We start from the raw sequence: 24168 nt of genomic DNA on the forward strand, positions 1-24168 counted from the left end.
AAGATGAACTAAAAGGGAAGTTAGTTTTTAAACCCACAAGGATATTTTTAATGCTGTTGTTTTTTAAACATATTTCTTATTAAAGATTTCTTGGTTTACAAAATGTCTTTTTCCCCAAGTTACATTTCTACAGATCAGTTTCATTTGTTGAGACATTAGTGTTACATTAGGAAGAAAAGGGGGAAAGAGGTGGAGGGGGGCTTGGTGAGTGGTGGTGGGGTCGGGTGGCGATGTTTCTATTCTACTTAATGTATGTGGGGGGTTTTGTGTCGGTGTCACTTGTGCAGGTTCTCTTTACTATTCGCTTGCATTCCTTTGGTGGTAAGAGAGGTTGGGGTTGGCCTAGAGTGTGATTGTTTGTTTGTGATTGGCTGTGGTGAACTTTTTATTTTCATGTGTGAGTGGGGTGGGTGTGTTGATATTTATGAATAGATATTTTTAATGTTTAGATTTTGAAACACAATTTAATCCATTGTAAAAACATGCAACTGCTTCCACATGTTATCTCTGTCACACAAACATACATGCACTCACACCTGCAATTAGACCATGCACACACACTTGCAAACAGTATTACAGAAGAGAATGCATACTACCTTACACAGAATATAAAGTACTGGTTCATTTGGCCTAGCACCATCTTCTTTCCCAGCAGCAGATTCCTAGGATCTCAGCTCCCAGCCCTGAGGCCTGAAATCTTTTAAAAAGAACTAACACCAGGTAATGCCAAGAATTGAACCTGCATGCAAAAGATGCGCTTTACCATTGAGCTGTGGGCTTTTCCCAGTGTGTGTATGGGCTTTTCCCATATGTGTTAACATTTATCACATCTCCAAAACTTAGCAGACTCGAAAACTCCTAAATGATACCTTGTTTAGAGAAGCAAAGGTTAATGTGTAAAATAGGTGAGTGGAATAAAACTGAACAGCTGCACAACCCGGGCCTTGGAAATCTCATTCAAAATCCTGCCCATTTCCGATTAAATCTTCAGGTCACTGAAGGAATACTCACAAGAGTTTTAAAGCCTATTTTTTACAGGCTGCAAAGTTAGTTCTCTTCATAAAACCGTTGACTTTGCTTTATGGCAAGGATTTTAATGCCAATTCATGGGCTCACAGATGTTTTGCCATCCAATCAGCAGCTAGAAGCATCCCTCCTCAATTGCCACAAAGCATACTAATTTCCCTCAAGAACCAAGGTGTCCTTTCAAACTCATCACCATTTAACTGAATATTGAAGCTATGCCCCTGACTCCATACACCTGACTCCTTCCCAGCACCTTTTAGTGAAAGCTATACTTCCAAATGCACAAACCACCCAAACAAATTGTTTATATTGAGTCAAAAACAAGCCAGAACTAAGCAGGCTTCCCAATGAAAAATATCACACAGAGAGATGGCAATTTTACAGACACAGCAGAGTCTCTATCAGTAACAGTCATCAAGCTGGGACTGGTCAGAGGTTTTAGCTGTCTTAGAACATGGCAGCATCAATCCTGACAGATATGAGTCAATGGGACCACATTGTACTAGCCCTTCAGAATCTGTGCTGCCATTATGGTTTATCCTAATACAGTACAGATATTGTCCCAATGCAGATTTTGAACAGTTTGGGGATACATACCATGTTATTGCAGAAGAGCTGTGACTGCTAATACTATCAGAACTGTCATCTAGCCCAACCCCCTGCAATCACACACACACACCCAAAGAGGATAATGAAAGTAATCTTGCAAGCAATTCAGCACACTTATGCACTGACTCTAATGCTCCCAGTGTCACAATTCAATGGATACCAAGGATTATATAAGCCGCTCTGCCAATAAGCCACTCCACTTTTACATTCTAACATCCTGATAGCAGAATAACAGATATACAACAACTATCTTATTTTAAATTCTGCTTTTGAAGCAGCAATTTCACAGTAAGTTTTGCAGTACAAGCTAAGACCAACGACTGCGGCTCCATGTTCACTACACCAATATCCAAAACGGCATTAGTTACGTGGAACTAAAACTGCCACTAGACTATTGTCTGGGATGAGGCAAACAGTACCAGAGTTATATGTTCTATCTGATCTGTGTTGGCTGCCTTCTAGTTTCTGAGCTAGATGTGGTGATCCAAATCTTTACAACCCTAAAAGGCCTGAGACCTGGGTACCTTAAAAACCACCTTATGTTTCTTCCTTAAGCTTTCCACTCCATATTGGATACTTCTTTTCCACATTCCCCTGCTAAGTATAATGCAGTGGCTGGGCATGAGCGAGTGTTTTCTGTTGTGGCTCCTACACTCTGGAATACTGATGAACAACCACCAGCTCCCCGTTAACCTATTTTTTGTCATGGGAAGGGTGGCATTTTGGCTTTAAATTTTGGCCATGGCTGGTTTTTGTGTATGTTTCCCCCCCAGTGCCTTTTTCATTTGTTTATTTTATCTTCTGCTATACTGTGGCCATTTTGGTGATGATAGTTTATGGGGGTGGGTTTGTCTTATGATGTTGCTGTTATGATGGGTCATGTTTTCTCTCACACTTATTTCAGTTTTGTAATTTGACATTTTTTTGGTGATTTACAGCAACTTTCTTAGCAGCCTCAGACGTTTAGGGAAAGGAGGGCATATTGCTTTTAAAATTAAAATGTGTTTGCTTGCAAGAAAAATGGGGTAAATATACTTAAAAACAAGTAAGTAAATCGCACGTTTACACATGCCATTTATGACTTGCAGTGAATTTCCAATACAACCCATAATACTGGAAAGCTTGCCGAACTTCGGTCTATATGCAAAACAGCAACCTGGACAGGTTAGGGCTTTTAACGGGCACCTGCAGGTATGGCTGCCATAGAAGAGATTTTGGCTGGCAGCAAGGCTGTTAATTGATGTACATGACTTGAAGCATCGCCACCTGTCTTGTTGCCCTTCTCCAATTCCACGAAGTAAGCAGAGATGCATACAGCATCTCAGGTCTGCGAGGAAAGCTCGCAGCTTTTGTTCACAGCTAGGGCAGCTCAGCCGGACTTGTCTTGGCCAGCAAAAGCGGCTGCCACTTGAAAGCAAGGTATCTGTGGTGCAATCCAGTGGGAACTCAAACAACAACATTCCTGTGAACTGAAGGGGAGTGGGGGAAGGGCTTCTCTGTGAAAGATGCAGCCAGCCATGCCAGGCAATTCCACAGAGGAATGTCTCCTCCCCTCCCCGGAATTTGCTAAGATGCTTGAAAGGAGAGAGGGACAGGTGCGTTTTGCAGCAGAGAGAGATAATTCAGCGCCTTCAGATATGGAGGAAGCAAACCTCCTCTCCACAGCATTCTGCAGCAAGTTCTGTTTACGTCTACACTGCAGCTGCTGGGCTCTTGTACGGAGTGGGGGGGGGGTGTGCATTTGCTGTGAAAAACCAAGCTGAAACTCCAGCGTGGCAGCTCTGTTGTGTTCTCACTTCGCTGCCTCGGGAATCAGAACCGCAAAGCCTAGCAGGATGTGACCCGGGCCTCCTAGGAAGCCAACAGGCCCCGCTTTCTCTGCACTCCCTTCCCCAATGCCCCACCTTCCTTCCATTGTTGGGGCGCACAGAAGGATGCAGGGATTTGTGCCAAGTAGAAAACAAAACAGCAGCTCAGTAGCAAGGGCAGCAAGGCAATCAAAGCACAGGGCTCACAGCCGACAGGCATGCAAAAATGTGCTGGCCCAAGGGAAAGTGGGCAGGGACAGTGCGTCTGTGTGTACACTGCCCTTTAAAACAAATCATACTGAAATTCAGCAGCAAGGTAACCCAAAGTCTGCACCAAAAGAAGCTAACTGTACACATGATGCACGTCTATTTTGATTTAACTACTGAAGTATGTAAAAGAAAGCAGGTTTGCATGGGGATGCTGCAGCCGTCCAAATGTTTGTTGGGCTTCATCCCCCATCATCCCTGACCACTGACCATGCTGGCTGAGGCTGATAAGAGCTGGAATCCAACAACATCAGTAGAGCCACAGGTTCCTTATCCCTGCTTATTGGAAGATCAAAATTAAGAAAGAGGAAATTGTTGAAATGGGGATATTTAAACAGGGCTATTGTTCTGTGTACATTTTTTTTACTGTATTGTACATTGCTTTGGTGGACGCGGGTGGCGCTGTGGGTTAAACCACAGAGCCTAGGGCTTGCCGATCAGAAGGTTCGGTGGCCGGTGGCCGGTTCGAATCCCTGCGATGGGGTGAGCTTCCGTTGCTTGGTCCCTGCTCCTGCCAACCTAGCAGTTCGAAAGCACATCAAAGTGCAAGTAGATAAATAGGTACCACTCCGGCGGAAACGGAAACAGCGTTTCCGTGCACTGCTCTGGTTCGCCACAAGCGGCTTAGTCATGCTGACTACATGACCCAAAAACTGTACGCCGGCTCCCTCAGCCAGTAAAGCGAGATGAGCACCGCAACCCCAGAGTTGTTCGCGACTGGACCTAACGGTCAGGGGTCCCTTTACCTTGCTTTGGGGTGCTTCATGGGAAGCAACTCATTAATATAATAAATAATGAATAAGAATACATTGGTACTTCGGGTTACAGACGCTTCAGGTTACAGACTCCGCTAACCCAGAAATGGTACCTCGGGTTAAGAACTTTGCTTCAGGATGAGAACAGAAATCGTGCGGCAGCAGCGGGGCAGCAGCAGGAGGCCCCATTAGCTAAAGTAGTACCTCAGGTTAAGAACAGTTTCAGCTTAAGAACGGACCTCCAGAACGAATTAAGTTCTTAACTCAAGGTACCACTGTACAGTCATACCTCGGGTTACAGACACTTCAGGTTGCTTTTCTTCGGGTTGCGGACTGCCGAAACCTGGAAGTACCGGAACGGCACACTTTCAGGTTTTGGCAGTCGTGCATGCGCAGAAGTGCTAAATCGTGCTTTGCGCATGCGCAGAAGTGCCAAATCGCAACCCGCGCGTGCGCAGACGCGTACTGCAAACGCTGCGGGTTGTGAACGTGCATCCCACACGGATCATGTTCACAATCCGAGTGTCCATTGTATATCAATGGACAAGATTCACCTAATCAGCCATGTCAGCAGAAGCCCTGCACAATGAGCTCTGCTTGTACAATGAGGCTTCCCCCCTCCTCCTAGCACCCCCAAAATTGGGTTGGGGAGCAGGGTCAGGACAACCACCAGAACCATGAATGGAAGAGAACACTGTTGAATTCCACCCTGTATATTTATCATAACCTTCCCTAAGTTCAAGGGATAGTGCTTGCTTCAAAGACTCCATCAATAAAGAAATCTGCAAATGTGATGAGCATCCCCTCGATTCCTTCATCCACGTCATTTATATACACGTTGAACAACAACAGGCCCAGGACAGAACCCTGTAGCACATCACCTATCACGTTTTTCCCAGGATAATCAAGAATCATTAGTGAATGCTCTTTGGGTTTGATCAGTCAACCAGCTACAAATCTACCTAACAGTTACCTTGCCCAGTCCACAATTTACCAGCTTCTCCACAATAATATCATGGGGGCCTTTGTCTACAGCCTTACTGAAATCAAGATACACTATCTCCACAGCATTCCCCTGATCCACCACGTTTGTAACTCTATCAGAAGAGAGAAGGCAGGCTGACTCATTTTCTGCATGTATGTATGCATGTACCTCAGTCAGCTAAGTTGCACAGATGCTGTTAGAAGTTGCCAGAACAGGAGAAAGCAACAATACACAACACAAAGAGTGGAATGGCAACTGCTACAAAATCAAAATCTTAGCAATGGATTTGAACGCCCATGCCAAGGCCACAAAGCTGACTAAAGTGGCCCAAACTTCATCTTCAGAGATGCACCAATCCTCCTCCAGGGATTCCTTTCCTTTTGCTTTACCTCCAGGGAATCCATTCCTTTTGCTTTACCTCATTGGCTTATCTGAAACTAGGAGCTTTTCCACAAAGGGATCTGAATCAAGCCCTGAAACCGCAGGGCCAGATCAGATGTTAAAGGAAGCTAGAGCAGGGCCTATGCATGGCATAACTGATTTCCACTCCATTTTACCCAGAGTTCTTACATGTATCTTGAACAAGAAGGGGGGGGGGGTAGGAGAGGCCCCTTCAAGATGCTGCCGCACCATCCTCAGAGGCACCCCTGAAAATATCAACCACCACCATTCCAGAATGCTCTTGTAAAAGCGCAGCAGGTCCTCCACCAACAACTAAAGGCCGCCAAAGATCTAAATTGATCAGTAGGGTAAAATTACAGTTACTGATTTCAAAGCAAACATAATCCATCCATCAAGGTTGTAAAATAGCATCTCAATGCCATACCAAGTACAATATCTAAACCAGCAGGAGCTCAAGAAACAAGTGTCTCAAAGTAACAAACTCTTTTTAAAGGAACTTGCAAACCAATGGCCACAACTTTTGTTATTCAGTTTACAAAGTTTTTTTTTTACAGAGTATTGAATTTAATCATTTGACATAAATGATTAATTGGTTCTGCCATATTTTAAATTTTTTCCAGCACCTCCGCCACATGTTCTGTCCTCATTTAGCAGAAAATATAGACCATTCAAAATTTCTCACTCATTCAATTCTCTGTAAATATTAGCAGAACAATTTTTGTTATGTAAATTATCTAAGTTTTCTTCAAGGGTCAAAACACGAGGATTGCTCCTCCGGCTATTTGCCATATGGACAATAGTCCTTCATTTCAATGAGAATCACAAGCGAGTTTGCAGCTACCAGATAACTTCTTTCCTCTAAACCACCAATTCTCCAGGCCACTTAATAAACTTTTTTTGTTCTACAAACTGAAGCACACACGTTATTCATATTTTAATATAGTTTTTTCACTTTGGATGCAGTGGATATGCCTGTTTTGTGAGCAACATTATGTGCAGTAGATCTCTGTTATCGGGTCCCTTCAGTCTCTCCAATTCTTCGATTCTATGAAAGTGCCAATATGCTCACTGCTCTACAACCTTTCTGTGGATCACCTGAATGAAGCGCTTGGGCAGTGGTCCATGGATAGCAATGTGGATTTTCTAGAAAATTTTGAACTGTAAAATAAAATTCAATACATTTCCCCCCCCCCCGTACAAATTTGGCTAATTTGCACTGAAAATTTCTGATGCCCTAGAGAGTGATCTAATTTAGCATGTTTATTACGTGTGTTTTAGTAAACCATGCTTTAAAAATGCCCCAATTTTTTGTCCCAATACAATACAGTTTGACCTGAAATATTTAAGGGAGGAAATTAACAGTGCACTTAATGCGATTTCAATGCTCTTTTAGAATGAAAAATTCAAAGACAACCGCATGTACACTGAATGTTCATTGCATTGTTTGCATTGGGGGGGGGGGGGAGGGAAGCACTGAAAACTGCTGAAATGTTAGTATCCCCCAAAACTGTGGATGATGTTCTGACTTACCTACTTGCTAGGGATAATCACCTTAGAAAAACATTAATTATAATTTTGGAAGCTGCCAAACTTGCCTTTTATTGTATTTGCCATTGGCATCTATTGGTTGCTACTAATAGAACTTAAGAAAAAGACATTTTTCTATGGCAAAATAACGCACCAGAAAATTTCCCATAGGCCACAAATTTAAAAGCATCTCTTCTACAGTGCTCTTAATGGCAAGTCCAATTATTCCATACACAATCTCCCTAAAAACTGATATCTGTACATCTTTACCAAGACCTGGCTGATCAGAATAATTCAGACACTCACTGCCCCTCTGAGACAGAAAGAGAGATTTGCATATAACATGTACAAGCATCTCATGCTCAGAGCCATTGTCTATAGAGCCATGAAACATGTTTATCTTCCCCGTGGGATTTTTCTTAAGCCTCAAGTGCATACATGGCGGACTACATGAGAACAAGAAGCTCACATGAACATTTTTGTTTTCTTCTGCCTGTCCTGAAAACTGCACTGAAGGTTCAGTATTGTGAGCCAGTCTGTCTCCAAAATGCTGCTGGCCCCAAAAAGGGAAAAAAATAAAGGTTTATATCTTCACTTATGGTGTGTCCCCCCATGGCAGCTTTGGGGGCAACGGTGTTCTCAGAAATTATTTTAATAACAAAACAAGAATTGTAACCAGCCTCTTTGCCAGCATTATTGGGGATATGGGATGGGCCAGATGAAGACGGTTTGGATAAAGAATTTATTCTATATTTATTGTCAACTGCCAGGATCGTTATTGGAAGAAAATTGAAATATTTGGAGGGATTAAATAAGCATTATGGTACAGTCAAATGTGGCCCATGCTGCTGCAGAAAAATTAACTCAAAAATTAAGGCACACTAGAGGACAAGCAAAAACAAATTAACTTTCAACAATGTGGCAAGAAATATTTTATACATTAATGATGGCAAAAATGTTAAAACGTTTACTATGAAATATGCTGCTCTTTGGAATTCTTGGTAACTTAGTAACTTTTCAGCTTTAAGTGAGACTATCATAAGACCTCAAGGACAATATCCTTTTATATATATATATAATACTGCTACCCCCGTCCACACACCAGGATCTGTGAATGAAATGACCCACATTTGCATTTGTGTGTGTGTATTTCAATTTTCGTTTTTATTTAATTGCATTGCTTTTCTTTATTCTTGTATGCCACTGAAGTATAGTTCTTGCTTAACTCATTAAAAAGCTTTTCTTTAAAAAAATATGTGTACTACAGATTTTCCACATTTATAACTATGCAAATGGATATAATATGCAATATATTGAGTTGCATACTGATTCAAAAATAGTTTAATATTTTGGTTACAATCATAGCACCTGGTGCTCTATCACAATGGATATATGTTGGTTTATAGTAACTCTGAACATTGTATGTATAAAACATAACCATAAAATCCAATTTCCTGCTGATCCTTAAGTCGGTACTCTGTTTAAAATTACACACGTTCAGTTCCTGAGTTTCGCTGTTAAACGCAGTGATGCCTTCTACACCTGCACAATAATGTGAAGACAGTTTCCCTTTTATAGCAAAGGCTGTAGCTTTGGTTTGTTCACAACGACATTTTCTGTGCAAACCCTCCCACCCCCAGGCAGTAGCAGAGGAACACAGTGTGAACAATTCGGCAGACTGCACTAGCTGCTCATTCATGGTAACCCGGGTTTCTGGCAGTGTTCACTAACCTAGTACCCTCCAGCTGTTTGGGATGACAATTTGGGCGTGCTGGCTGAGGCTGAGAGGAGTTGAAGTCCAAAACAGCTGGAGGGCACCAGATTGACAAAGGCTGACTTAGAGCAGACTTCTTTTTTGAGCACAGCCATTTAAAGCTCAATGACATATACTTTAATTCAAGAAGAGACCTAACAGAATATGTGTTTATTACACTTCTAATGCTTTTAAGTAATCAACGTATTTCTTTGAACAGCAACCAATGTACTGTTTGTGCACTGATCGCCCAAATTTTTTTTCCCCCTGGAAGGGCAGAGGAGTTGTATTTCCTCTTACTTAAAAGTTAGTTCTATCAACAAATAATTTATACTAAAATTAATTTATGCAAAACTATGAGATAAAGAAGAGGCTATTTTGTGGGAATCAGTCCAAACAGGCCAACCATATTCTGTAAAGTAACTTTAAATGTGTCTGAGACTGATGAATCCGTAATCAATGGCTTTGGAAAATCACTAGACTTGTTTCAGACAGGCAGACAAGTCCCATTGGCATTTAGCATTGGGATGGCAAAGTCAAAAAAAGCCAGACGGCTACCAGCTGAATATTCAGCCCCATGAGGACACACACGAATAAAGAGAGGAATGGACTACAGCACTACTGCCGCTACCAGAACTCAGTTCTCAACTACATTATCATGGAGCTGGCAAAGGATTTGGTCATGATAACCCATGATAGCTAGTAGTGCTAGTTACTAGCTAGATGCCCTTAGAAAGGGCTGAGACAAGTCCAGTCGCGAACGACTCTGGGGTTGCGGCGCTCATCTCACTTTACAGGCTGAGGGAGCCGGTGTTTGTCCGCTTCCGCAGACAGTTTTTCCAGGTCATGTGGCCAGCATGACTAAGCCGCTTCTGCCGAAACCAGAGCAGCACACAGAAATGCTGTTTAGCTTCCCACCGGAGCAGTACCTATTTATCTACTTGCACTGCATGCTTTCGAACTGCTAGGTTGGCAGGAGCTGGGACCGAACAACAGGAGCTCACTCCGTCGCGGGGATTCGAACCGCTGACCTTTCGATCGGCAAGCCCAAGCAGCTCAGTGGTTTAACCCACAGAGCCACCCGCTAGAGGCCCTTAAAATCAAGGCTGCCTCCAAAGCTCAAACACCATCAATCTGACAAAACCTATGAGGCATCATGGAATACGACACTCCTCCCAGTTCAAGGTCACGCATGTAAGATCAGGCATGTGTATTTTCCAAGTCTGAGGACGCAGGACCCATTTTGCTGTAAACGCACACTTTACACCTTGCAAGGCATTCTACTGAATTTAGCACAACTCACGGAAGTGTGAAAAATCAAGCACGTTATTAAGTGTTTGCTTTAAAACCACAATCCTTCAATATATGACAACCTGATCTATATTTATAAAGATTCACCTTGAAATCTCGTTAAGGCTGTTCCTTACTACCGTCTGAGCATCGTATAAGAAGGAGGGGAAACAGCCTGCATATAAAAAGTCATTAAAGTTTGATGAGGGCTCATTGAGTCAGCATATTTCTAAACTTTATTCAAGTGACATAATAAATTGCACTAAGCTTAAGGTTTAACACGGGTTGAAATAACGTTAATTTCAAGTAGATTTTTTTTAAAGCACTATCGTTTTTCTTCATTGAAAACTACCATTCATGTCTTTTAAAAGAATTGATCAATATTTTATGCACCTTTCAGGTGCACTGCAAAACCATGGGCATAATTCAACAAGAAGGTCTCCTATGCGAGCTCTGTTGCTCTTGCAAATCTCCCATTCACTTCAAGGATAAAGCACAGGAGATCATTCTCCTGGACTGTGCCCTTTATGTTCCGAGAGGCTTAGATATCACAGTCCTCTGAGCTCCAAGCACCCATTGAAGCAGGCGGACAGTGGTGGGTCAGCACTTGAATGTCTTCGCATGCAGGAGAAATGCCTAACTCACTGAGGTTTAAGATCCATCAGCTACCCTCACCTGGTTTAGACAGCCAATCAAAGCCATTCCCAGGGTGTGGCCACTGTCACATGCTGACAGCTTGTAGGAGCCACCCGTGAAAGCTGAGTGTAGGGTGGGGAGCAAAGGTGGACAAACTACCTTAGAAAGAGCATGACATGTCCCCCAGCATAGGTACTACCCCTCCACAAACACCCCAAAAATATATACAGACACAGATCAACACCTCAGTCCTGTAAGAAAGAAGCACTATGACACATTTCATAGGTTACCTTTTAAACACACCAAACCACAATGTGTTAAGTTTTGCATAGTGTACATTAAGAGTAAAAAAAAGGTAAAGGTACCCTTGACTGTTAGGTCCAGTTGTGGACGACTCTAGGGTTGCGCACTCATCTCACTCTATAGGCAGAGGGAGACGGCATTTGTCCGTAGACAGCTTCTGGGTCATGTGACCAACATGACTAAGCTGCTTCTGGCGAACCAGAGCAGTGCACGGAAATGCCATTTACCTTCCTGCCGGTACCTATTTATCTACTTGCACTCTGACATGCTTTAGAACAGCTAGGTGGGCAGGAGCTGGGACCGAACAACGGGAGCTCACCCCGTCGCAGGGATTCGAACCGCCGACCTTCTGATCAGCAAGCCCTAGGCTCTGTGGTTTAGACCACAGTGCCACCCGCGTCCCACATTAAGTGTAGGGGGCCTTTTTTCAGCCAAGGGCTACAGTCCCTTAGGCAATCTGTTGAGGGCATCCTCAGCATCCCTGCATTAGATCATGGGTTGTTAACTGTCTTTTTGCCTGTCAAAACAAGTTGAATAAGCAGGGCCTAATGGTCCAAGAGAATGAATTGAAGACCCTAATGGTGCAACTGCACAGAAACGTAATATCTAAATAACCTTCTGTTTGTTTGTTTGTTTGTTTGTTTGTTTATGGCTAATGTCACAACCTTCCTAAGACCCCAGGACCACATACGGGTACAAATACAAAAATTTAAATCACGGTATATATTTTCTATATAATAATATTGTATTAATTTGTTAATTCAAAATAGAACCCTGAAACACACTGATCATACAGAATCTAGAGCAAAAAAGCCAGCTTTCAGCTGGCGCCTAAATCTATACAATGTTGGCACCGACTGAACTTCCAGAAGGAGCGCATTCCTCAAGCAAAGCACTGCTGCTATTGTAGCCACATTTTTAAAAATCTGCACACAAAGACGTTTCCAGCTCATTTTGCCTTTACAACACAGCAACCACATTTCCAAGCTTTCTCCATCACAATGAGGACCAGAAACACTTTGTTTCCAAAAGAGGGGCTGGCCTCCACAGGATTCCAGAGATACGTAGCACAGAATCTGCAAGTCAGCCATACGTTTCCCAAAAGAGGCTTATAGCCCGTAAAAGGAGTGTTTCGGTTCTTTGAAAATCTCTGCCTCAAAAACCACACCCACAAAGGCACTGTTACTATAACATTAGCGTTACAGACCAAAAGCACAAGATAGAACTGTTCAGTTTGGGGGTGCCTGCTTATTCCTTAGAAGACATGCATATAGACTTGTGGTGTTAAGACTGGCCCATTGCCCTCCCTTCCCTTTCACAGGCTCTTATCTTCCTTCAAGCTGCTTCCACGTGGCTGTAGTTGCTACTTAAGTTGAAAAATCAGTGGACCTAAAATCGCCTGCCTACAAACAAATACATTTTCTCCTGTGATTTAAATTAATTGAACTATCTTCCATTAAAACTGTAAGAAGGTGCGCTAAAGGTCAGAACAACAAATGCCCAGCCCAACTATATACATCCCTGTTGCTGTGGCTGCACAGAGACTGACAGTGCAAACTCCCACCTTTGCAGTTAACTACTAGAAACATTAGACCTAGTACTAGCCATCTTATATCATCCATCTGCAATTGCCCAGGGGCTCTTAAGATCTAGCATTAAGAGAACTATGTCCCCCTTCCCGATGCACCAGTGCAGGATAGAGATAGCCTTTATCAAGAGGAAAAATGAGACAGGCGCCTCAGATAAAAGAGAGGGAGACAGATATCATCGCCACCGGGAATTTTCTCGTGTGCAAGCTCCAATGAAATAAATAGGAACTGCACGGGAGCGTAACTGAGCTGTTGCACAACTCCTGTTCATTGCACAGGAAGTAGCTGCAGAGAAGCCGTTCCTGACGGATTGTATCCTGTGGTAAGCACATAAGAAGAGCCTGCTGGAAAGGCTAGTGGACCATGTAGTCCAGGAGCCTGTTCTCATAGTGGCCAAACAGATGCCTAAGGGAAGCTCATAGCAGGAACTGAGCACAAGAGAACTCTCCTCCTCTGCAGTTTCCAGGTGCTAGAACTCAGAGGCAGACTGCCTCTGACAGTAGAGGAAAACATACATGATCATTAGCATTTGGATTTTCCACCCCAGGCACCACTGTGTCTTGGGCTTGCTCTGGTTGAGCCCTTGCTAGGCACCAGGAACTATGTGGCCAGTGTCTATAGAAATAGACCAGGCCATTAAAGAAAACTTATTTTTACCCAATTCCCCAGAATATACAACAAAACAAGTTCACTTTCCTTAGAAACACAAGCCCTATATTCTCTTATCATACATAAACACGCACATAAAGCAACTCATAATTTAGAGGATTTAAAAATAAAGCCTATACCCTAAGGTTCAAACTAAACAGCTGCCACCATCACCCACACAAAGCCTCTCCCCTCCAACACTGACACAACGCTTGTTTCACAAGTAAGATGCTTTCTAGTACTAGAGCTTGGCTGTGAGTAGGCATATTATTACTACAGTGGTACCTCGCTTTACATACGCTTCAGGTTACAGCCTCCGCTAACCCAGAAATAGTACCTCGGGTTAAGAACTTTGCTTCAGGATGAGAACAGAAATCGTTCTCCGGCGGCGCAGCGACACTGGAAGGCCCCATTAGTTAAAGTGGTGCTTCAGGTTAAGAACAGTTTCAGGTTAAGAACGGACCTCCAGAACGAATTAAGTACTTAACCCGAGGTACCACTGTATTATTATTATTATTATTATTATTATTATTAAACTGCCTTCATCCAAAGATCACAGGGAAGTTTACAATACTAAAAGGGCAATTTACAATATACATTAAAAATACAGAAATGGTCTAACAACAATGAAATAATAGCAGTATTAACAACACACAAAAGAGAAAATGTATTAGAGGTCTTAAAGCTCTTGCTTAAAATATACAAGGCACAGGTGGGAGAATGATAAGAGAATGAGAATAACTATCAAGGGTTAATTGACTTTCAGTTGTGTTATAATGCTTTCTCTCTGCAGATTTAAATCCACTGGCATTTAGGGCTATCTAGGGCTGACATAGTCATATAGAAATCCTACTAAGGCTAAATATGAAATTTCAGTAAAGTTTACATTGCAGTCAGCATGCTTGGGAACTTGGTCAATTGTTACATATTTTGCAAGCGTTCAAGGCATGGGCGACTGCTGACTTGCACGCCATTTTCAGCCCCAGAAGGGGGCAGAACAGGGCAACACATAGTAGGACCCGAAACGCAACACCTGCACAAATGGGGAGTTGCCTGTATTGGAATTTGCTACTCAAACATTTTGTGAAGAGTTTGATGCTCTTGAGGTCAGTGTTGTGATGCCCTTCAAAGATGCCCAGCTGTGCTAATCTATAGGCTAAAGGAGTAAAGAGAAAGGGGAATCTATAGCAGACCAGTCTGAAGGCTGGGGGGGGGGGGTCATCAGATGATGGCCTTGCTTTTTTCTCAAAAATAGTTGCAGACCACTGAGTTTAAACTGTCAGACAGATACTTAATAATTACATATATTCATGTAAGAGGATAGGGGTTTATTCTCACCAGTATGCCCCATTTGCTTTAAAAAGCAGAGCTCCCCACCCCAGTTTATACACAACAAAGGCAGACCCAAGTTTCAGCAAATACTGCCATCACATGTAGTTTGTGTCTCAGAGGTCATACAAGGCACAGATGCCTCAAGCTTATGGTTTCTGCAGCTGTTCTTAAAAAGAAGTTCACATTCTCAAGCAACCTTCCTGACAAAAAAGAGAACTGGCCAGAGAAAATAAATTTGCTTTGCATAATCCACCTGTACATCTTTACAATGCCTCTGAAGACATAAAGGGAAAATACTGTCAGAAATAGTATTGGCATACCTTTTGACAAATCAAAATTATTAAAAACAATACTGAAGCAGGAAACTCAGGTCTTTCTTATAAAAGTAAAGCAACTTGTAGCATGTAAAGGTTAGCATTTTTGGTTATGCATGGAGTGAGACAAACCATGAGTCTAGGTTCGGAAAGAACACTAAACCAAAGAAAGGCTTAGTTCTAGGCTAAGGAGCAAAGGAGGAGCTGAGCGGTAGCTATTTTTCCTGTGAGTATCCACATGATAGTGCAAATGCTAACGTAGTAGAAAAATCAGCTAGAGAACTAGTAAGGCCTAGAGCAAACAGAGGAAGCACAAAGGCAGCCTTTTAATAAATGGCTTACACCAGAGTCAGACTTCATTTATCACATTTGTATTCCATCCCTCCTCCTAACAGCTCCGGGTACATGGCGTTATCTCATTCTTTCCTAATATCAGCCCTGAGAGGAAGTCTGGGACTGGCCCAAGGCCACCAACTTAGTGGTCAAGGAAGAATATGAAATCAGATTCAAGTCTATTCTTCCATCCAGCATAAGACATGGTCTCTTCAGTCAGCACAGTGTGATCTGGGAAAGAGCTAGTCATCATCATCAGTTACGTGCAGCAAGAATGCCTAATAACAGAGGAGAGAGAGTGAAATAAAATTTGCAGAATACAGATGAGAGAGGAAACTGTTTCCAACACAAACATTCAATGACCATTGTCACAGTACTTTCTAGGTAGTATTCTGGTCCACAGCATGATGAAATAAAGTACAGTGGTACCTCTGTTTATGAACTTAATTCGTTCCAGAGGTCTGTTCTTAACCTGAAACCATTCTTAGCCTGAGGTACCACTTTAGCTAATGGGGTCTCCTACTGCCGCCAGTGCACAATTTCTGTTCTCATCCTGGGGCAAAGTTCTTAACCTGAGGTACTACTTCCGGGTTAGCGGAGTATGTAAACCAAAGTGTTTGTAACCCGAGGTGTTTGTAACCCGAGGTGTTTGTAACCTGAGGTGTTTGTAACCTGAGGTACCACTGTACAGCTGCACCACACTAAACCATGCAAAGCTTAGCTGCACATTGCATGATGGGAAAACAAAAACACATTGTAAAAATGTTTGCTCAATTTATGATGCCACGCTAGTTAATATTTACCACAAAGCCCTAAAAGCAGTCAGTCACATTCTTCAGCACCTTTTAAAATGCGACTTTCATCTTACATGTAAGTATTTTCTTGAACCACACACTTCTATAATATCTGGCTTGATTATTTTAGTTTAATGTTTACTACTGTATCATTTTTGTGTATGGCACCTAAAGTACTTTTGACAGATGGTTGGGATGTAAATTACGAAAATAAACAAATAGGGGGGAACTTGCAAGCCGTACATATTCATCTGTTCTTGCTGTGCATAGATGCACTGGAAAGCCACAACTGAATGCTGCCTCTTAGGGCATGTACACCAAATGTGCATCTGCAGACATCACACGCACCTAACGTATGGTTTTCCTCCTTTTCCCCATATACCTAGCACTCACATGACTGAGAATGTGTGTTTTTGTGTGTCTGTTTTAGTCAATAGCCAGTAGAGAATGAATGTATATGAAGTGTCTGGATACTCTAAAATAATACTGCTATTATTATGATTATGTTAGTACTATGTTATGTGAAGGAAGACTATCACCTTTGAAGTGGCTCTTAGAAAGCAACTATTGGTGATTTTCTTTCACTTTGATACAAATAGTTGAAGAAGAAATAGCACACATTTCAGGATGTTTGAATGTAAACAAGAGAAACACTAAATCAACCTTACCCTCTTAGTTTTGATTTTCTGAAACACATTATTATTCTTTTTAGACATCAGCAATTCATGTGTGCACCAGTGCTGAGATTTATAGTATAATACTATGCAACTTTACTCAAAATTCAACTATGTTTAATAGGGCCCTAGTAACTGTTCATAGGATGGGCAGATCACATCACAAACCAGTACCTGTCTATACCATTATTTTAATAAATTTATTGCTCTCTGTTCCACTAAAATAAGTTCACAAAGCAGCAAATTTCACATACAGCAAAAATGTAAATAGAAGCAATCCGTAACGATTGAAATACAAATGAAACTGAAAAGACAAAAACAAATTGCATCAAGATAATCACTTAATAGCCAGGAAAAATCTTTCTATAGCAACGTTGTCCCAGGCCTGGCAGCAGAATGAAAGCAAAGAAGCGGTTTGATAGATATTTCTCAGAAGAGAATTCCAGAAGATAGTAGCCAATTATTAGTCCTAGTCAGAGCAGATGTGTTAAAATTAATGGGCATGACCAATTCAGGTCCTTTAATTTTAACAGGTCTACTCTGAGTACAACTCAGTAGAACCCAAAGACTGAGTACAGTACAGAAGAGTCCCTTTTCAGTTGACCTAGCCAATGAACCCACAGTACTTCTGTTCCAAGCCTCTTTGATTGGTCCACTGGGAAGAAATTCTTCCTGTGCATTTCTATATAAGCCAAAAAGCCCTTCCAATAGGTAATACATCTACTACAACGAAGGTTATTATTTATATAGCGCTCATCTGCCCCAGCCACTCTGGGCAGCTCCCAACAAAATATTAAAAACATCAAATGAACATAGTACAGTGGTACCTCGGGTTAAGTACTTAATTCGTTCCGGAGGTCTGTTCTTAACCTGAAACTGTTCTTAACCTGAAACACCACTTTAGCTAATGGGGCCTCCTGCTGCTGCCATGTTGCCGCTGCATGATTTCTGTTCTCATCCTGAAGCAAAGTTCTTAACCCGAGGTACTATTTCTGGGTTAGCGGAGTCTGTAACCTGAAGTGTCTGTAACCCAAAGTGTATGTAACCCGAGGTACCACTGTATGCATGTGCATTCAACTGCCTCCCTAAAGGTATCCGTGTCACCCAGGAAATGGCAGCCGCAGTCTGGAAAGGTCCCTTACTGGTTGACATGGAAAAGCTGTTTTCAACAAAGCCCAGTGACGGAAGCACGCAGCTGTGTTGAGGCAGCATTGGGTGTTGAAATTTTGAGCCCAGAGCAACCGCTCCTGTGCCCCCACCCCCACACTACACCATTGGCCTGAATTCTAAAGGGAGACCTCGCAGAACCAGGTGGTAAAACGTTTCCTGTGTGATATTGGTGGCAGGGAGGAAAGTGAGTATGTTGATTTGTTCTCAAAGAAGCTACCAAACCATCCAGCTCATCACCGAGGCCTATCCTAGCCACCAGGAGCTCTCCAAAATCATAGAATCGTAGAGTTGGAAGGGACCCCGAGGATCATCAACTCCAACCCCCTGCAATGCAGGAATATGCAGCTGTCCCATAGGGGGATCGAACGTGCAATCTTGCCATTATCTGCAATAAACTGTGACCAACTGAGCAATCCATGGTCCCAGACAAAAGATTTATTTTTTGCTTAGTGGGGAAGAATTCAAACATGTTATCTTCCTACTTGTAGCTTGAAGTAATACTGCCCAGGAAAAGAATTACCACTTGATATTTACTGGTGTGACTAGCATACCCAGAAGAAGAAGAAGAAGAAGAAGAAGAAGAAGAAGAAGAAGAAGAAGAGAAGTTTGGACTTGATATCCCACCTTTCACTCCCTTTAAGGAGTCTCAAAGCGGCTAACATTCTCCTTTCCCTTCCTCCCCCACAACAAACACTCTGTGAGGTGAGTGGGGCTGAGAGACTTCAAAGAAGTGTGACTGGCCCAAGGTCACCCAGCAGCTGCATGTGGAGGAGCAGGGAATCGAACCCGGTTCCCCAGATTACGAGACTACCGCTCTTAACCACTACACCACACCAGCGCATCTTTATTTTTTTGCTGTACTGCATGCTCTGCTTCCTTTACTCCTTTACACACATAAAAGTAAAGGGACCCCTGACCCTTAGGTGCAGTCGTGACTGACTCTGCGGTTGCGGCGTTCATCTCTCTTTACTGGCAGAGGGAGCTGGCATACAGCTTCCGGGTCATGTGGCCAGCATGACTAAGCTGCTTCTGGCGAACCAGAGCAGCACACAGAAACGCCGTTTACCTTCCTGCCTGAGTGGTACCTATTTATCTACTTGCACTCTGATGTGCTTTCAAACTGCTAGGTTGGCAGGAGCAACGGGAGCTCACCCCGTCGCAGTGATTTGAACCGCCGACCTTCTGATCGGCAAGTCCTAGGCTCTGTGGTTTAACCCACAGGTACCTGGCACCAAATCCAGGACCATTTTTGCTGCTGCTTCTCCTTCAGATAAGTTTTTTTGCTTGATTTTTTTTTCTCCCAAGCATACAGTATGTTAATTTGATGAAACATTTATTTGGCGCCTTATTTATATATATATATATATATATATATATATATATATATATATATATAAATATAATTTTTATAAAAAAAACAAACCTTTGAACTATTCTTGAATGGATTATGGGAGTAACTCTGCAATTGACATGACTGTCACAAAGGTGAGCCAATCAGCAGTCTCCACAGCCAGATTATCATGGAAAGAGAAAGAATTGGTTGTTCCCACCTGAGGAATGCTAACTTGCACACACACACACGAAAAAGTCAATTGTGGATGCACATCTTATGCAGCTTTCAACAAGAGATTTCAACCTATCCTGACAAAATCTCCTGTTACCTACAAAAGCTCAAGCCTATTTCCAGATCTGCCTCTTTGAATGAAAGTCTACTGCCTCTAATCTCCTCCATCATTTTATTAATGATTTCTCTTCTTGAATTTGGCTCTCCTTTCCACCACCAAGTTTTGCAAATGCTAATGAAAATGAAGAGATGCATATATGTAATGATACCGGTTGTGCATTAATTAACCTGGAATCCACACAAAAAACAAATTTACAAAATAAAAACTAAAATTCATGTATCTTTGCTAATGAAGGATGAGTATGAAAGTAGTTTTACTTTCTACAGAAAATGTTCAGCGAGTGGGATGATGGACAAATACAAATAAATTAAATTTTGTAGCCAAGTCTAAGAGTCCTGTGCTTTCAAGACATCAGAGAGGAAACATCCCAAAGAGATTTAGTGATTTCATCAAAGGTCCCACCAGGGATTGCAGAGACAATCTCTCACCAGGGAAAACAAGGAACAGGTTGTTCAATTCCTGTTTGGTCCCAAGAGACACGACATCTCAGCCTCTCCCAATACTAGGGTGCAACTTTGAACAATATTACTGAAATTTCTCATTAGGACTGCTCAAAACAACTTAGCAGTACCACTGTTCCGCCTTGGAACTTTATGCAAAATGACAGGATAATACATGTATTATTAAAATATACAGGCAACACCTTGCAGTAAATGACAGCTGTAATTCTATGAATCACTTACATACTATGAGTAAACCCAACTGAACGAAGTGGGACTTATTTCAAAGAAAACAAGAACAGGACAGTCATTTTACTAAAATATGGTGTTCCAAACTAACAGCAGTCGACAAGTACACGTTACTTTTTTTAAAAAAAGAGGGACCTCTTTTTCAAGTTAAGTCAAGAAGTGTGTATCACTGACACAACAATCCTGCACATTTCTCTTGCAGCATCAGGATAATAACCCTGCAATGCTACCAAAGCATTGCAGTAAAAAGATACAATGGAGAAGCAGGCCATGATTCTTCAACCTAAGAACATGTTTTTGGCTCAGCTAAAACCTAGTTCTCACTAGATGTGGTAAATCTGTGTCTGGGCTATAACTGCTTTAGATGGGTGAGGAGCTGCTCATCACTGAATGGTTCATACCACAACCAACAAGATCCCAGGCATGCACCTCCAGGTGGTGGAGACGTCAGGCACCATCCTGACACTCAGGCATCTTCACTTGGTCGCAAGTGGTCGAAAGCCAGGTGCAAAATGCGCCTGGCAACCGCCTAATTTCGAACACTGCCAACAACAACAACAATAAAACCCTGTTTCCACATAGAAAAGCTGATGTCAAAGGGTCTCCCAGTTCTAGCTTTGTCAAGACATGGGTTCACAACCACAGTGAGAAATATGCCTAAGTCTAGGGATCAAACTAATAAATTTGAAAAATCTATGCAGGCTAGCAAATACTTACTTACTGTTTTCATTTATTACACATTTATTTCATATTTCCTCCAGGGAGCTCAGAAAAGCATACATTCCCCACATTTCATCTTTACAACCATGGTGCAATGTAGCCAAAGCTGAGAGGCTGTGACTGATCCAGTCCATCAATCACATTGACACTAGACTGGCTCTCAGAACATCTAACCCTGCTGTCAAGAGTAGCATCGCAAATATCAAATGCCTCACCAGTCTCAGACGTTCCCAACTTTATTTAAAGTTTTGAGCAATTATCATAAAGGCAAGTCAATACAGAGAAAACGCTTGGTATATTATAAAAAATGGTTTCACCAGCCAGCAACAAGGTATGATTTATTCCCCCCCCCCTTTTTTTTTTTTACATTCTGTTTGGGAGTGTGTGGGTTTCCCTTTGACTTCTTATAGCATTTAGACCGAGAAGCTTATTGATCAATACGAAGAAATCCATTCCGATTACCAGTAAAAAGTCATTGGTACAAGACATAAAGAATTCCCCAAAGAAGTGATCAAAATGATGAGGATTAAGGCTGCGTAATGAGACTACAAGTTCACAGGGAGACAGCGACAACAGAGTGAATGAGAAGTGACTCTAATGTGACTTGCCATGCCTCTTCTATTGCGACTACCACTGCAAAGTCACAAAAGATCTGTGTCTGCTCTGCACACAGCAAAAGAGAAGGAACGGATCAGCTGGCAGCAACTATAGCTGCCGCTTTTACAGCACAGAAAGCCTTGCTCATTAATTGCTTTCATTAGCAGATTTCATTTGTGTTTTCTAATCCACTTCAGGGTTAGAAGATGCCCTTGCTTGCCCTAGGTCAAGAAGCTGTGGGTGATGATTTTCCAGATTTGAAATTAATGAGTTGTTTTGCTGGTTGCAGTGTTAGGAGACTGGCAATGAATTGACATTTTGCTACAATAGTGGGGGAAGTACAAAAATGTCATCAAAATCACAGCTTGTATAGTATCAGTCTAACGAATGCCAGTATACCACAGCAGAGATGCTTCTTATCTGCGGTGTTTCTTACCACGTACTGGTAGCAGACCAGGTCTATAACCATTCTTTAGTATGTAAACTTCATACTCCATGTGGAATCCCAGGTTATTGGAAAACACTTCTCTCAATGATAAGTCCCATTTCAGTATGCATCACCCTGTACTACACGTACACTTTTTAAGTCACTAGTCCACAGGGACAGTGTACACAGTTTGCAGGTTCCAAGTCTCCCCCTCCAAGACAGACACACAAACACAAAGCCATGCAGGCTTGCTGTGTACCATTTTTGTAAACTCTGGAATGCTTACCGAACACGTCTCATAGCTCAAAACATACAGCGCTGTGGCGGTCACAAAATCAAACAAGATGGGGAGTTGCTCTTTCACCCTGGGAATTCAGGGCCTCCCGATTTGCTTTTTAATCGGCAAATATTTACAAGCCCTCTGCAAAACATCACTACCTCCCGGCGGCATAATTCGGAAGGTGGCAACACGGACGCAAAACAATGAAAGGAGGAGTAGAGAGAGATGGATTGAGTTTCCAACTCTCCTTCGATGCTAATCTCTCCCTAGCCCCGGAATTGCACCAAACTTGGTCATGGTTGCAGGAATGCACATGACTCATGGCCGTATTGTGGATGGATCTGCAAAAGAGGCAGGTGGGCTGGACTGTGCGTTGTGTGTGTGTGCGCGCGTTTCTGTGCGTGAGCGCCTCGGAGGGAGGGCTGGGGGGGGGGGGGAGAGAGAAAAAAAGCAAACTGCAGTGCGTGGGACTAGACCCAAGGGGAGTCGCAGCTGGGGTTGGACGGCGCATCCTCCCGATCGCCACCCATGCAAAACAGTGGGCAGGCGCAGAGAACTTCTGGGGGTGAGAGGGTCAGCGGCGGCAGCCCCACAGCCTGCCTGCACACAGGGGGAGAGGGAGGAGCTGCAGATCATCTTCCCTCCCTCCCCCATCCCCCGCTTGCTCTCCTCCCCGAGCCTTGCGCTTTAAGGGGGAAGGTTTGCGCTGCAAGGGGAACCTGCGGGGCATCCCTGCTCGGCTCCACATGGGCATCCTCTCCCTCCTTGCAACTCTGCGCAAGGGCACCATCACACGCAGCACCCCCTCCCCCGGCGCCCAGCTCTGCTTCCCAAGGACAGAGCCTCGCCAACGCCATGACAGTGTCTGAGAGGAGAAACTAAGCGCTTGGCAAGACCCCCCCCCCTCCCCGCCCGCCTGCCGGCCGAGCCCGGGCCGCCTGACCAGCCGCCGGCTCCTTGGCCCCTGCCGCCTGCCCTGCCCGGCGAGCGCAGAGTTCATTCATAGGCTGGCCCCGCGCCGCCTTGCGCACCCCGCGCACCCCTCACTCGCGCACGGCGCGCCAATAAAAAGTTCAGAGCCCAACTTACCTAAAATGGCTCCTGCAGCAGCCAAAATACAAACAGCTATTATTTGGTGAAGTTTAGCCCAGACACCCTGCAAGGACAGCCTAGCCTGGCCCCGGCACGCCCCCGCGCTGCAGCCACTGGCCACCCGCAGCCCCCCGGCGCCTGCCATTGGAGAGGCGGCCCGTCAGCCAAGCGCAGCCCGCTCCAAGCTTGGCTGCAGCGCGCTTATTGCTAGCTCCATTGTGCTCCTATTTGCATTGATGTGATCGCTGCCGGGATTGGCTGTGGCGAGGACCGAGCATTCCCCCCCCCCGCACCCTCCCCGCAATTCCTTTTGCCTCCCGGATCTGCAGCCGCGGTCCTTCTCTGCCCTGCCTCCCGCCCCCTTCCAGCTCTCCAGCTCGGTTGCCCAACGCAACTGTAGCTGCAACTTTCCAAAGGCTAGCAGAGGAGAGAAGGATTTCGCCCCCCACTCCCGTATCCTCCA

The 24168-nt window shown here is 43.4% G+C and overlaps 1 protein-coding gene across 9 annotated transcripts in view; it reads right to left on the reverse strand.

Moving 5' to 3' along the window:
- Positions 1-24168, reverse strand: part of CHD6 (chromodomain helicase DNA binding protein 6) — a 101354-nt gene that overhangs the window by 77086 nt on the left and 100 nt on the right. For 6 of the 9 annotated variants that reach the window (XM_083443945.1, XM_083443944.1, XM_083443940.1 and 3 more), the window contains exon 1: positions 23703-23808. The exons of 2 other annotated variants lie outside the window; for them this stretch is intronic. The gene's annotated coding sequence lies outside the window, so the exon portion shown is untranslated. Of the gene's footprint in view, positions 1-22619; positions 22924-23702; positions 23809-24168 lie in introns of those variants that run through there. One more of the 9 variants, XM_083443943.1, reaches the window with a different exon arrangement.

The sequence above is a fragment of the Podarcis tiliguerta genome (assembly GCF_965153285.1).
Source record: "Podarcis tiliguerta genome assembly, chromosome: 6".
NCBI lineage: Eukaryota > Metazoa > Chordata > Lepidosauria > Squamata > Lacertidae > Podarcis > Podarcis tiliguerta.